The sequence below is a fragment of the Ambystoma mexicanum genome, chromosome 5q (genome assembly GCF_040938575.1).
Source record: "Ambystoma mexicanum isolate Mex_15411 chromosome 5q, UKY_AmexF1_1, whole genome shotgun sequence".
Taxonomy (NCBI): Eukaryota; Metazoa; Chordata; class Amphibia; order Caudata; family Ambystomatidae; genus Ambystoma; species Ambystoma mexicanum.
In genome coordinates, this window is record NC_090933.1 from 374,362,253 (window position 1) to 374,379,193 (window position 16,941).

The window sequence follows — 16,941 nt, forward strand, 5'->3', positions numbered from 1 at the left end:
TTGACTGACATAGCTGAGTCACTAACATCACTGATGTACATAGCTAGATGCCACGTTTTGTTGGCATGCTGGAAATGTGTATTAGTATCTGACCGTTGTGGATGACTACTGTGCCAAAGCCATGTTCAACCGATGTGCTGCACATGTGTTGTATGCACTCTGCAGTACACTAAGGACGAGTCAGTAGACCATGACATGGTTCACCCATGGCAGTCACAAAAAATGCAGGCAGACATGCCACACAGTGATACCAATTAATTCAATCTACATACACATATTCAGGATGCACACGCTTCATCACTCACCAGACGTTTCCTCGTAATGTGGCAGGCCTACTGTGCCTTGCAGCTGATCCACATGAATCAACTCACTCATGGCCTCTTCATGTGGATTGAGCTCCTCCTCCTGTGGTGACCCACCTCCAGTCACCATAGAAGAAGCAAGGTTGGCACCCAGCTTTTGTTTGGTTCGACGGTGGAGGTCATTCCACCGCTTCATGACTTCACGAGCAGTGCGTCTCTCATTCCCCAAAGCATTGATGCCATCCGGGACTCGCTGCCAGTGGACCATATGCTGAGGGGGCGTATGTGTGGTCCCTGGCCCCATGCACATGTCACAGTGGTGGTTGCGCATGTAGTCCACAAGGATATTGAGTTCATGATCTATGAAGCTCCTCTTCCTCGGCGTGGCGATCTCCTTTGCCGTGCTTTGGGATTGAGCCTTTCCCTGTTCTACACGATTCTGCCTCTTGGAAGGTGGTGCAGAGTCTTTGTGGCTGGGACCACTCAGGGCATTAGGGGCTGGACCACTAGTGGCCTGCAGCATGCCATCACCCACTGATGCTGTGACAGTAGTTGCCCCTACAGGTCACCATACCTGGCTGATGTGGGACAGGTACTTTAACTGAACGTCCCTTCCCCTTGAACGCACAAACAGCATCTGCTCCTGCGTGTCTGTGTACCTGGGCTGGGATAACTACAGCCACGGCTGCAGATCCCTTAGCCTTGGTGTTGGGGACTGCAAATGCCTTTGCAGCTTCATGAGCCTGGCTGGTGTGGAGAGCAGACAACCCTGAAAGTCCCTGAGCCTGGGTGTTGGGGACAGGGTTTTTGCCTGAATGTCCCATCGCCTTGGAGGCAAAGACAGCATCTGCCCCTGCGTCTCTGTGTACCTGGGGGGGGACACAACAGATACTGCTGTAGCTCTCTGACCCTGGTTTTTGGGGGGACATCAGCATCACCTGCAGCCCCCTGGCCCTGGTTGGTGGGGACATCAGCATCACCTGCAGCCCCCCTGACCCAGTTGGGGGTGGTGCACAGCTCTCGCTGCACATCCTGACCCTTGCCACCTCACCCACCTCGCCCACCTCTGGCATCTTTCCCTCTTGTGGCACTCCCACTCATGGTACAGATGGATTAGTGCAATGGGAGGCACACCAAGCACTTGTCCTGGACAATTGGAGTGAGAGGGCAGGGTACATGATGTAAAACATACTAGTATGGTCCAGCAGGGCTCAATATTACCCCTGGTGAAAAAATAAATGAGACGTGTAATGAACAGGCACCCCGAATATCAAAAAAGCATGTACTCGACCCCTCGGTAGCTCACATGAAAAGAAAAAGCATTACACAGTACGCTGTGGCACCCAGCAACACAAAAAATGCATACACAAAGCCCACAAAAGCCACTGTGATGTTAACAATGGGGGTACGCAATACACAGTGGCACCCAGAGTATGAATGATGCATACACAACTCACTGTTAGCCTCAAAAAAAGAAAAATACACACACGTGTGCGTGGAGGCAAATCCCCCACCAAAATAAGAAGTTTGCACTGTCACAGTAATGAACAAAATGTGTGACACCCAAAAAATAACTGAAGTACACACGTCCGTCCGCTGCAACTCACTCAAGCAGTGTGATGTTCTCCTACGCACTCCTTTATCCCGAATCTGAAATGCCAAAGCCGAAAGCCAGCGTGTGTCACATAACTTACGCAATTAGGCCCTTTCCTTTGATTTCACGTGTACACGCTAATTTTGAAGGCACAGCGTAACCGTCACTTTGTTTCTGGCTTCCTACGCAAATAACACAGAAGACCCACACGCTCCTGCCTACGAGCCATTTTACCTACCTCCTACTGCCCGGAGATGCCTCCTATGAGCCATCTGCTACTGCCTGCCCACTATGTGTGCCTGCTGCCCACCTGCCCTGCAATTTGAGTGCCTGCTGTCCAGCCATTGCCACTGTTCCTGTCCTCGGCCCTGTGACCACCTAGGCTGATTCAGAATACTCCCAATGTGCCAGAACATCACCACCGCTCCACAGCCCAGCCCCAGGACCATCTTGCCCACCCACACCTGCCTCTGGGGTTGCCATTTCTGAACAACCATCTTTGGAGGCAAGTGGCAACCCCATGGCTGCGAGGCAGAGGGCTGTCAACTTCACAGCCAGGGAAGCAGGTCCTGGTAGAGCATGTCCTGGGGCATTATGATGCCCTCTTCAACGCTGCAACGCAAGTCAGCAAGGAAGGACGGAAGCTGATCTGGGACCAGATCATGGTTGCCATGAAAGCGGAGGGGTGGCACCCAGTGAATACCACCATGTGCACAAGCACTGGAAGGGCCTGAAACCCAGGACCCACAACAAGGCCCGGCGCTTCCTCCAGGCAGGTGGCAACCAAGGGGGTGCAGAGCAGGTTGAACACCACCGACATGCGGGTCCTGGAGAGGTTTTACCCAGCGCTGCGCAACAAGGTCAGCGAGTTGCAGCACCGTCTGGAATCTTCAAGAGAGTGTCCATGTGTCGCTGTCCTCCACTGTGCATGTGCATGTTGATGTATGGTGGGAGTGTGCACCTTGGCCTTACAGCAAGAATGACTCTTGTACGGGTGTCTGTGTGCATGTCCCAGACAGTGATCCACATGTGTTCTATGAACCATGCATAAATTCAACAGTCTCACTTTTGCAATGTGTGTTGTACTGTAGCATAACACAACGTGCACATGGTTTCTTACATGTGTCTGAGACATGCCCGTGAGAGAGGTGTGATACATGGGTGTGGTGTCAACATCATGAACAGGCATAGTGTACATGTGTATGGGTCTGAATGTGACTGTGTGACTGGCCATCACTCCTGGATGGATGTAACTGGTGCATTTCAATGTGTACCCTAGTCTTGTTGCCTGATTGATATTGAGGGGACTCTGATGTGATAGCACAGTGCATTGCTTCAGGACTGTCAGCTGAAGTGTGTGCATGACATGTGTATGGCCCATGACGCATGTGTGTGTAGCATGCACAATTTGTAGATGGTGACAGTGCCATGCCCAAGGGTGGGATTGTCTGTTGTGAAGTACATACATGTATGTGTATGTATGTACATTGCATGTACCTGTGTGTTGTGGAGTGTGATGATGGTTGTGATCTTTGGCAGTGTACTTCATGTGCATATGTTTTGTGCCAAACACACATCGGTACAGTACCCTGTTGTTTGTGCTCTATGTCTCCTTATCCACAGCAGTGTTGGAAGAAGAGGGCAGAGAACGTGCTATGGAGCAAGGCAGCAGGGATGCCTCCACCGGGCAGAGACGCAAGGCCCAGTCACGCCCACTGGAAACAACATCATCGGGGAGCATGGAGTCTGGTTCCGCGTCTCAACCATCGGCCACAGCTGCAGAGGGGAGGTCCAAGAGGTTGAAGGTGGACATGGACTCCTCAGCAGCGGGGGGGACAGGTGAGCTGACACAGGGGCAATCCACTGCGGTATATGCTGGGGAGGCATCCAGGTTGAAGGGGGAGGAGCAGGGGGCTGTATTAGCCCAGTCCATGGGGCATGGTGGGGTGGTGAGGTAGGTGTGACTGGTGCAGTCCTGATTCAGGGGCAGGAGGCAGTGCAGTTCGCCGTGGAGGTGCCTGTGCCAAATCCTGTCACTGGGCCAGCGCCTGCACCAGTATGCACCTACCGGCATGCCCCAGGCCGGACCTATCCGAAGGTGTCGGATGTTTCCACCCAAGCTAACACCCCAATGCCTGCGGATCTGGCCAATGCGAGACAGAGTGGAACCCCTGCTAACCGGTATTTCAAGGCGTACATCTGTCATTCATGATGATGTGCAGGCTTACACTCGTGGGCTTACACATCATCACAATGAGGTCTGGAGTCTCCTGAACTGGCTAGCAGCATTTCTGGGCATGAATTGGAAGTGTGGGCTGGACACTTATGTAACCCCCTCCTCGTCTTGCTCCTCTGTATGCCAGTCGTCCCCCCTGGTGCCTTCTGGCCCAGATACCACCAGGGCCTCCTGTGTACCAATTCCACCCATGTCGGCCAGTCTAGTGAATCTACCCTCGCTGCCAGAGTTGGGAGTCACCAGCGGATCAGTTGAGGTGGTCACCACACCAATCCAGGCTACGACAGGAGCTATGGTCATGGAGGGTGAGCAGGCATCCAGGAGCAGGGCACGTGCCAGACACCTGGTAATTTCATTAGCCTGGAGGGTGTCCATGTGAGGCAGGCACCAGGAAATGGTTTATAGTCAAAAAGTCGAAAACATAATGTCGAATAGCAAAAATGTCGAAAAAAAAATGTCGAATGTAAAAAAGTCGAAAAAACATACATATAATAGGAAAAGTCATAATTTCGAAAAAAAAATGTCGAAAAAAAAATTGAAAACCCAAAACACTCTTTTTTTTTTTTTATCCAGATAGTAACATTTATTATGGGGGGGGGTCCCCCCCAACCCCCCCATCCCAAACCCCTACCCCAACCCCCCCCCGACCCCCCATAGATATACCTTTAATTATTTTAAAAAAATCTTTAATATAATATTAAATAATTAATTAATTATTTAAAAAACCATCCCAAACCCCTATCCCCAACCCCCCCCATCCTCCCCATCACCCCCACCCCCCATGGAAATACCTTTAATTATTTTTTAAAAAAAAGTTTAATAAAATATTTATTAACATAAAATCGAAAAAAGTCGAAAAAAAGTCGACATTTTTGTTTTTCGACATTTTTGTTTTTCGACTAAATATTTTCGACATTTTTACTTTCGAATATATTGTATTCGAAATTATGACTGGATACCCCAGGAAATATGGCCGCAGCAGGCTCTGAGTAGGAGGCTTTGGAACTCAGGGCATACCACCCAAAGAGGGCAGGTATCTGGCATCAGGCAGTACGCAAATGTGGACCTCCGATCGAGGATGTTTTCCGTGTGAGAGCAATATGGGCAGCAAATCTGGCCAGAGAGGCAGTGGGCTCTGGAGGCGAGACTCACCATGGCCAGGGCAGAGATTGCACTGCGTCGGGCAAGTCGTCATTACCTCATTCTCGAGGAGGCTTGCAGAGACTGGGAGGCAAGGGAGAGGCCCATGCTGGTGGACCTACAAGCCCTCAAGGAGGCAACAGAGGAAAGCATTGGGGAAGTGGACACACTGCTCTATGATGCCCTGGCCCAGACATTGAGCGACATTGGTGAGCAGGAGGACTAACCTGCTGCCTTTGTATATAGTTTTTTAACATATTTTTACATATAAGTTTCCATTGATTTTATTTATTATTTGGAGCTTTTGGACATTACTCCATTTTTTTGTACATAGTTCTTCATGTGTGGTTTTCCTTTTTTTTAAATTTGGAGTGGACTTTGGACATTATTCCATGTTTATTTTGTGCATAGTTTTATTAGTGTGTGTTTTAGGGGGTAATTCATAGAATTTAGCACTAGCCGCATGCGCCCAAACCCATTTTAGCGCACAGCGTATTCATGGATGCTAACATTCATAATCAGCCGTGGCGCAGGGTGGTGCAGCGACCCTGCAGCAGCACCAGTTACGTCCCCAACCCCACCCATGGCGGAAAGGCCAGTGGACCAGCATACAGCCCCCCAACAACGAAATCGCAGGTAAAATCCACGTGCACCCCCAGAATACATGTACCCCGCTTGCGCCAGCGAAATCGCATGTAAAACTCGACGCGCACCCCCAGAATACATGTACCCCGCTCGCGCCAGTGAAATCGCGTGTGAAACTCCACGCCCACCCCCGTAATACACGTAACCCGCTCGCACCAGCGAAATCGCGTGTAAAAGACCACGCGCACACCCGGAATACACATACCCCGCTCGCGCCAGTAAAATCGCATGTAAAACTCCACGCGCACTCCCGGAATACACGTACCCCGCTCGCGCCAGCAAAATCACGTGGAGAATGTACCCCTGTGGTGTGGGCTGCCTGTGGGGCATGCCCAGGGGTGGATGGGCTGTCTGAGGGCCATGGGGCATGTGGATGGGCTGCATGTGTGTATTCCGGGATTGTGTGTGGATTTCTACATGCGATTGGCCGGGCGCGAGCGGGGTACGTGTATTACGGGGGTGCACATGGAGTTTTACACGCGATTTGGCAGTGTGGGCCCTCCTGGGTGGGCCCCTCCCCCTCTCCAACCCCCTCTCCCCATGCCCTGCAGGCAGCCCACACAACAGGGGACCACCCTACACCCCTGGGCATACCCCGCAGGCAGCCCATCACCCCTGGCCATGCCCCGCAGACAGGCCACATGGCACCGTACACTTGGGAGCCCCGACACATGTCCTCCACTGCACCCCCAGTGACGGGCACCTGCCAGCAGGCCCCGACACATGTCCCCCACCCCACCCCCAGTGACAGGCACGTGCCAGCAGGCTCTGACACATGTCCCCCACCCCACCCACAGTGACGGGCACCTTTCTAAAATAAAATCCAATGTAAATCAAAAATCAACAACAGGAAAACAGAAAAGTGGTCCATTGCCAATGTCCATATAAAGTCAATAAAAAAAAAAGTCTGGAACTATACACAATCGAAGTCCAAAGGGTCAATGATCCACGAACATAAGGAAACCACAAAAAAGTCCTATGAATGAAAAACTATATACGGAAAGTGGATCAATGTCCATGTACTCCAAATAAAAATATAAAAGAAAGGAAAGCTAACCCTAAAGAACTATGTACAAAGGCGGCGGGCAAGTCCTATGGCTCACTTCTTGATGTTCCGGGCAAGGGCATCATCGAACACCACGTCGATGTTACGGAGGCGGGCCTCTTCCCTGGCCTCGAGGTCTCGCATGGATGCATCCATGGCCTCCTCCAACTCCCTGCGAGTTGCCTCGTGGCACTTAGCCCGCCTCAATGCCCTGCGCATAGAGTTCTCTGCCCTGACCATAGTGAGCTGTGCCCTCTCAGCCCGCCGCCTCTCCGCTCTATTTGCCGGCCCAACCGCTGCCACACGGAAGACACTCCCAGTCCGGGGTCCTCCTGCCCCTCGGCCGATGCCTGCCCCTGGGGTGTTGATGGCCCTGAGCCATGATGCCTCCAACGCTGAGCCTGCTGCTGCCTCCGACGCAAGTGCCTCTGCCACCACGATGGCCTCCGGGCTGATGGAATCCACCAGCGCTGTCGTGCACGTGCCCTGCATGATGATGCCGGCACATCCTCCATCTGCTGGGGTCCAGTTGGTGGGGTGCCACCCCTGCTGGACCTCCGACTCCCGACTGTGGCAGGGATGGGATCTCCACCAGGCTGCTGCATTGGTTGGGGCAGATCCACAGGGGGCCCTGGTGGCATCTGGGCCGGAATACAGCACAGAGAACGACTGGAATATAGTGTGCACAGAGGAGGAGTGGGCCGCAAGACTGGCCAACACATGGAGGAAACCCCCGACCACGGTCCCTCTGAACTGGTCCACGTTGGCACACAGCTCTTTGTGATGACATGTGTGGTCCCCCCAGGAAGCACACATGTCATCACGAATGTCATGTGTGCGCAAAGCGACACCAATCAGGACGGACTCAATCCAGTCACGGGTCCCCTCGTCCGTCCCGGAAGCGTGAATGGGCCTAGCGTCACCGGCCGGTGAAAGCATTCCTGCCGCTTTCCTTCACAGCGCCGTCTCTGCCCTCTTCTTGACTCGCCGCTGTGTAAAGGGAGACATTGAACACAAGCATCAGGGTACTGTACAATAGTCCCCTAGACAGAAAGCAATAGCACATGAGTGGCACTGTCAAACGTCCCTTCCATCATGTCCCTCCACAACACATGGATCAGTGCAGGCAACACACATGCACGAACAGGCATGGCACATGCAACAAACATTTGCATCCATGTCCTAGGCACTGTAGAAACATCCAATGGTGGGCTGAAACTCACATGCATCATGGGACATGCTGATCACATGCACACGCATCACCGGAGGGTCATGCATCTGGCCCCGTAGACCCACAGACACAGTGTGTACAAGGAGGGCTAGGCTGTATCAGTGAATCAACACATTGTCATGGACATGTGTCATGCACCCATGGCGCACACACTACTCAGACACTCGGACATGTACATCATGCATGTCCATGACAGCAGCACACATCTCACACACCCCAAACATGTCAAAGTACAGACACAGGCATGCATACATGTGTGCATTCCGCATGCTGCTCTGCATGATGCATTGTAGCACATACACCATCCATGTGGACCACGCCTGACTGGACTCACATGCAGCACCATCCTGTCCCTGCACACACAAATCCATACTTCACCCATGTCACACATGCAGCCAAGTAGCTAACTGCCAGCACACTGCAACATGCACTGTTTTAAACGTGAATGCATGGGCACTTACAGCTCGACTCCAGACGGGCCTGCATCCTGAGGATCTGGTGGTGAAGTACTGGTCGAATGCGCTCCAGGACCCTCATCTGCTGGGTGGTAAGCTTGGCCCGGCATCCACTGCGTCCAAGAGGCGCCGGGCCTTCTTGAGGTTCTTGGACTTGTAGTCCTCCCAGCGCTTCTGGACGTGTTTGATGTCACAGGGTTCTATCCCCTCCGTGTTGATGGCACCCACTATGTCCTTCCAGATCCTCTTCCGTCCTTCCTTGTCGGCGCACGATGGTGTGAAGAGGGAATCATAATGCCCCAGAACTTGCTCCACCAGGTTACCAACTTAATTTCACTGAAGCTGGTAGCCCTCTGCTTCTCTGCTTTGGGGTTGCCACTGGTGCCGGATGGTGTGGTGTCGGACATGTCAACCCCTGAGGCAGGTGTGGGTGGGCAACTGGGTCCTTGGGCTGGGCTGTGGAGTGATGGAACACCAGTTGGGAGTCTATCTTCTGCTACAGCAGGGGTGGTCACAGCAACTGGACCCCTGCAGATGGCAGATGTGCAGGCACCAAATTGCAGGGCACGGTGGCAGCAGGCAGGCAGCAGCAGAATGCTCGTGGGAGGCTGCTCAGGGATCTGGGGGGCAGTTATTTAGCCTTCTGGGCAGGAGCGTGGTCTTCTGTGAGTTGTCACATGGCCAGCTTGATACGTAGTGATTTGGCATGTGAAAAAAAGCACGTTCGCGTGAATTCCAAGGAAAGGCCCTTAGCGCATAAGCACGTAGGTGATGTAATGTGCGCGCAGGCGTTTCCCTCGGCACAGGGTGGGTTTCCATCACTCTGTACGTGCTTTTCGTGGAGAGCGGTGCATGTGTTTTCCAGACGTTGGGGTTCACACGCGATTACTTCACACCAGCTACAGAGCGTACTTCTTCTTTTGGCGTGGGTGTTGGCTACGCATTCTTCTTCTACACGCAAGGCAGACGGTGAGTCACACATGCTATTCTTCCCACTGCAGGTGTCCCTGTTTGTTGCGTACACCTTTTATTCGGTCATACTAGCCCACGTGTTGAGCATGTATGCATTATTTGTGTTCCTGGCTACCACAGCGTGATGCAGGTGTTTTTTTACACGCACGTGGGCTACAGGGGTCACATATCTCTCTTTCTTGCTATTTTGGGATGCCTGAGCATTGTGTGACCCATAGTTTTTCCTAAGGTGCCACAGGCAGCCTTGCAGGAGCACAGGGGTGATGTTTGCATCACGTTCCTTGCCCCCCCCACCCAAGTTGCCCAGGACAATTGTTGTGTGCACCTCCCATTGGTACTAGTACATCTATGCCATGGTTGGGAGGCCACAAAAGGTGAGGGGGCCTCAGTTGGGTGGCCTCCACATGCCCTTTACCCTTACATGTGCAGTGCCTATGCGTGTGGTTGGGGATGTGGGGGCACCACCTTGTCCACCGGTACGCCCCACCGTCTTGCAACATTTTGCAGGACACATGCTGCTACAATGATCCTGCACACTACTGGGGGTGCATACAGTAGCTGCCCGCCAGAGCGGTCAAGGGACCAGAGGCGTGACTTGAGCACTCCAAATGTGTCCTCCACTATGGCCAGGTTGCAATATGGGCTGCGTTGTATCTTACCAGGGGTGGGGTGGTGGTGTTCCATATTGGCGTCATCATGTGGGCGCTCAGAGGTTAGGCACTATCCCCTGGGAAGGTGATGATGGGTGTCATAAGTTTGGTTTGTGTATTTGTCTGTGTGTGACATGCATGCATGTACACAGGCATTTGCACTCTCCAATGAGCCATGTGTCGCGCATGCTTCACAGCTTCCAGGTCCCGGCTCAGGGCAGACATTCTGTATATAAAACTGTCATGGGTGGACCGAGGATAGTTAGCATAGACAGAGGTGATGATCCCTTGTGCATCACATTCAACCTGCACGTTGATGGAATGCCAGTGCTTGTTGTTGCGGTGGATATTCTCTGTGGCCCTAGGTGGACATAGGGCCACATGGGTGCAATCTAGGGAACCAAGCACTTTGGGGAAGTGTGGCCACCTGTAAAAGTCCTGGACCATGGCCTGCCTTTGTGCGGGTGTTCTGGGCATGTATATGTGCCTGAGGACTGAGGGTCGCCTAGTCATGATTGGCAACACCTGGTGTAGGCAGCGTGACTGTGTGTGTTGTGAGACCCCCGCCACTATGGCAGTGGTCCACTGAAATGACCCAGTGGCCAAGGAATGCAGTACATTGAGCACCCTTTCCAAGGGGCTCAGTGCTTGGGTGCACAAGGTGGGTGATGTGAGGTCATCCTCCCACTCCTCGACCAGGTCTAGGATGATATGAGGTGGAAACCTATACCTGCCATAAACCTGGTCATCAGATATCCCAATAAGGCTGGTCCTGGACAAAAAAATGTGAGGCCTGGCTATTCTCCTCCTCCTGCGGTGTCCCATTATCAGTGCTGCGATGAATGGGACATTCATCATAGCTGTATATACGTGTTTGGTGTTTGCGTGCACTTTTATTATGCGCACAGACGCTACTGCCTAACTTCCTGTGGCGGACGTGTTTAGGCCTGTGTGTGTCTTTTGCCATGCGCGGGTTTCGCCTTTTCGATTCCATGAATACGTGTGGTTCGCATGCGTGTGGGCGTTCCGTGTACTTCCCAGCAGTACACGCCCTTATTTTCACGCGTTGTTCCCCATTCTGCATGTTCCGCACCATGTTGTGCCCCCTTTTTGGTGTGTGCACTAATGTTGTGTGCTTTCGCTGTGCACGTCGTTCACAGCGTTTGGAATGTTGCATTGACGTGTGCGCCAGTGTGCGCCACACGCTGATTTGGCGCACATCCCAGGATAAACACGCGCAGGGCCTTCCATGAATCGCACACTTGCGCGTGCGCTTGCTTTTTCACACTTGTGCCACAAATTTTGGCACACATTTGTTCCATGAATCGGCCCCTTAGTGTTCACCATGCGGTAATGGTTTCTTTTTATTTTTTGGTGGTATTGTAAATAATTTTATTGGATATGGACATTTTTACATTTGTTCTTTTTTCATGGACAGATTTTGAACTTCGATGTACAGTCTGTATGAACGATATCCACAAAATTGGAACCTGAATTGGGAGTCAGGACCTCGAATCTTCCCTTTCGTTTTATCACACTCGAATCCGAGTCACATTTATTCAAATATAACTTTACCTTTAGAATTAATCCATGCTAGTGAGTTCCTGAGTTTTGCCTTCAGGGTTCCACAAGTGTAATTCATTTTCTGTGTTACTTTCCAAATAAACATTCATTTTTATTTGCGTTTTTTGGATTTTACAACTGATTAAAAATCTATAGAGTATCGGACCTCAATAGATAATAGTCAAAATATGATTAGTCGTCAGAGGTAACTCCTATGTTGTGAGCAATATGATGTTCTATTTATTTCGTGTATGGACTCTGCTCCTCAATAGATAGGTGAAAGTGATGGAAAAGATGATCCCTTCTAGTTACTGGAATCAAAAAGCGATCTGATGTAGGGATCTCCCTGATCTGTGTTGATCTACTCAGGTCACAAAAGAAGCCGACCGGTTTCAGTGGTATAAAGATGGATGTCACCACTTTCTTCAGGGCTGGGGACACGCACCAGTTTTGGTGTGCGGTCGCATTATTTATTGTTGAAAGAGCTCAGTCTCTAGTATCCAGGAATAGGAGGTCGCCCTATATGATACATAGGGCGGGAAAAAGGGAGAAAGAGAGAGAACAGGGGAAAATGCCATTAGGAACATGTCCCACCATTTGTCTCAACAAAGGATAGATATAAAACTACATCTTACCCAATAGAGCTGTAGAAACTCCCATCTATCAGGGTCCTGGATTCGAGTAGGGTTCTTTCACTATATCCCGAATCCAAAAGGGTTTATTTATATACCCACCTACAGAGAAAGTATTCTGTAAGTTTCACATTGAACACTAAAAACATTACCATATCACACTCCTCAGACATAGTGGTGTAATAGTAAAATACATTTAAACATTACAATTTAAAACTAGCTCGCTAGATTTCACAGGTCAGCTCCAGAAGAGCTTGAACTGAGGTACACTCCGGCCCAGCCGGGCACCCTCAAAAAGATTCCCCAGTGCTTCGCTATTTTTTGTGGCAGAGAATGTGGCAGAGAATGTGAACTACGTACTTAGGGGACCATTCCGTAACAGTAACAAAGTGTCCCCAAAGAGGCGCTTGAAAATGACCATTCCATGATTGCCTAGTGTTCTCTGGAATGTCAGAGATACCCCCGTCAAGCACGAATTGCCAGAGCGGGTGGGGACGGGTTTTAATTTATGTGATGGTAGTGATAATCTGTATGAACGCAATACACCTGTTTAATATAATTTACTTTCTTATTTCACGGCCATTGTTTCTCACAGATATTTTTGCAGTGTGCTGGTTTGGTAGTCTGATTAGTGGCCCTGGTTCTGACCATCGTTAGTCATGTGTGTGGTTATTTGCATGCATGTGTCATGTTTGGTGTTCATTGTAGGGTGAGTATACACATGTGGCTGACCAGTGTTGGAGTGTGAATTGGGAGTTTGGGTGTGAACGGTGAAATGGCATTTGCTTTCACATGTGCAGCATCACTGTGTATTAGCCCTTACTGTGTTCATGAGAGAGGTGGGTGAGGTGGGTGGGGTAACTGTGGGAGTGTTACATATTCAGGATATTGGCACATGATTTGCTTGATGCTGTGTAACACACATGTAGTGCTTTCCCCGTCACCAGCATGTGTTTGTGCAGTTATCATTATCTCTGGTGTTGGTCAACCTCTTGCACCGGCATACAATATTGGCATTTCTTTGTATTTACCAATGCAGCTGTCTCAGTGTTTGGCACACTGTCTGATTGCCATGTACTTAATCAGACCTCACAACATTCCTCTTTGCTTGTGCTTTCTCTCCTCCTCTCCCCTGCTGAACTCCTGACTAAATCTGCACTGGTCACCTGGCTACCCTCTGACCTCAGGCCCAGGTCTCCTCGCCCACCACTTGTACCCCACCACTGCCTCCATGGCATCCCTCGCACTTGGACTGTTTTTCTGTTTTCCTACAGCCTCCTACCAGCACTTCACACCTTAGGTCTGCACTTACCCTTGCACTTGACACCAGCTGGCTGCACTTTAATTAATTGCTTTGTTGTTCTATTTATTTTAATGTCCTTCCCATGTACTGCACTGCCCCCTCCTCCTTGCCCCACACGTTTCCCCTGCACTTGCGCCATCTCAATGTCACCTGGCCTAGTAACATTGTTGCCTCTGTTCCCCCTCACTTGCCTCTTTGTGCCTTCAAACACTTGTGTATGGGCACGTTATAAATGCCATATCATTTCATATCATTTCATATCATATCCTTCACGCATAGTAGGAACAGTGATTTGTTCATTAGGAAATCTATACTAGAAATAGCAGCTCATTGAGGCTCAGGCTGTGATACTCCTGGCTAGAGTATGTTCATGTGGCACACATTGAGGCTGCTTTTTATTCTGTCATTGTAGGACTATTTGTCCATGGGGATTTATGACATGACATTGTCACATGGCCAGCAGGGCCTCACTTAAGCATTAACTTGTTACATGTGTATGTTGGGAGATGGTTGCAGACAGCAATTGTGTTTGAGCAGCTGCCACACTCTAGGATGTGGGCCAGGTGTAAGCATTTATTTTGGTTTGCAGGATACATTTTCTGGTGGCTATTTGGTGTGGTGTGACAACACGGGAGTCAAAGTGCACGACACACCATCGATGGAATGATGATGTGTCACTATGTCAGCGTCCAGCGAGCAGGTGATGTTGTGTCTGGAGGGGCTTGCCTGCAGGGTGGGGTGACAGGTGATGGGGGCTGGTGTGTTCCATGTGAAGGGGGTTGCCTGCAGGGTGGGGTGATGGGTGATGGGGCTGGGGTGTCCCATTTGAATGGGGCTGCCTGTTAGGTGGTGGGATGGGTGATAGGGGCTGATTATCCCATGTGGAGGGGGCTGCCTGCAGGTTGGCGTCACAGGTGATGGAGTGTCCAAGGCGGAGGGGGTCGCTTGCAGGGTGGGGTGACAGATGATGGGGGCTTGTTAAGGATTTCAATCAGGCACGCACCCGGGTCTCGCCAAGCATGTAGTGTGCAAATGAAACACTTATTTTGTTTCTGTGTCTATAAGTCAATATTCTGAATGATATGCCACTTATATCACACCCGTCTCAAAATACGCCCCAGGTCACAGTGGACCAGGAATCAGGCTAGTTTATGAAGGTAAATATGCATTTATTTGTTTAAATTCAAATCACACATAAAGTTTAATATATATGGAGCAGCAATCACCAAGCGGTGACAATACAGTTAAAAAATAAGTAAAGCAATTGAATTCACTTATAATAATGCAGAATATAAAACCCAGGAAAAAGAACAGTTTTGGTTTGTGAACTGATAGCGTTTCGGTTCATATTTCCCCCTGCAGAGTTCTTAAGGCACAAATGAGCAATCCTACACAGATGTAAGTAAGCATCAGGTATTCAGGAATGAAAGACAATGTCTAGAGTTTGAATGCAATCTTCCCTCCCCAAACAAGAGAGGAAACCATTTTTGAAAATTGACACTTTTTAACTGACAGGTGAAAATGATTTGTGACACAATGAAAAGGGTACAAAAATGTTTAAATTGATAGAAATTCTTATGAAAGCAACACTAAACAGGTCCTAACACACATGAGCGACAAGATGAACAGCAGTACACACTTTAGATCAGAATGGGAGTTAAGAAACAGTTTGGAGGGGAAAAAAACATGTGTAGAACTTTTGAAAAAATGTAAATTTGCGGCAAAATTTCCCTATGCAATGTTTGTTAATAATGGGTAAAATACACTGTTCCGTTTTTTTGGGGATGTAGCTAAGGATCTTACGTATCAGTGAGAGTTAAAATTAGGTTTCTATCTATAAAATTGAAGACGTTATGGAAGTTTTAGTGAGAGGCGTTTTTGAAACAGGTGCAAAAAATAAAACAGAAATTTGGTTTTAAAAATGGCAGATTGGTTTTAATACACTATATTAATGACTACGAAAAAGAGAATGACACCCATGAATCTCCACAGTTACGGCTGCTCATAACTCTTCACGTGTGATACTCTAGTTTCTGCTCTGTATGGGAATTACTTTATTTAATCAAAATCACTAATGGGTTATGATTTAATAACACAGATGAGAGAAAAATCAGCGCAATAATGGTTCTGACAATATTAGAGGTTATGAAGTAAAGATGGGATGGGTTGAGATTAGGATATGACAATGCAAATATACTATGAGTCACTGTTATTCCTGTTGATACTCACAGTCCACTGTACTTAAGATAGGACCATCAGGATTATGGTCATTGGATCGGGTGTACCAGCAGCAGGGCACTTCTGGAGGGATCAGTCAGCTGGGCGGTTCTGGTCAGTTTGGATGGCACCTCAACTATATTTGGAAAGGATTGGCCATTCTGGTCACTGGACACGGCAGATCAGCAGGATGCGAGTTTCAGCAGGCAAGCCTTAATTGTAGCAAGCCAGACTGGATCAGACTTAAATTCTCTTAAGCTTGGGTGGTTGAATTTGGTTTTAGTTAAAAAGAGTTCAGCAATGCTAAAGCCTGGATTCTGCAAAGAAGTCTGGAATCAGCTGCAAGGTGAAGAGTTCTGGAGCAAAGTACTGCATGGAAATCTGGATGTGTTCAGGAAGCAGTGTCTATGTGTGGTGAAGTTCCTATATTTATCCTACCAAATGACATCACAAAGTTTATGGTGTGGGCAGAATTTCAAACCACACCACGACAGCTATGAGTGGCCAAAGGCACTTGCCTTGTTCTGGTTGGCAGTCAGAACAGAGCTGTACATTTTCTGATGCGATTTAGGAACTCCCACATTGATTTTGACCAAAACCTAACATTTGCACATATATAAATTTCCAAAATTATGTCCCCTAATAAAATCAGACACATACATTGCATATTTGATGGATTATTTTCACATTTAACCCCCATCTCTGTGAGAGCTGTGTTTGTCATTGTATAACATGTTATCAAATTTAATCATAACAGTTTGGACTACTAATTTTTAATTCAGCACATATCTGGGTGATTATCACTAGAACATGAATATACAATCTTAGACTTGCAGCATTAATAGTTTTGCTACAATTATGATTTTCCTGTACCTTTGGTTCCTTAGGTGGTACAGGGTTCATTAATGTCTTCAAAGCAATGGGCTGAAATTAGGTTAACATCTACCAATTTTTAG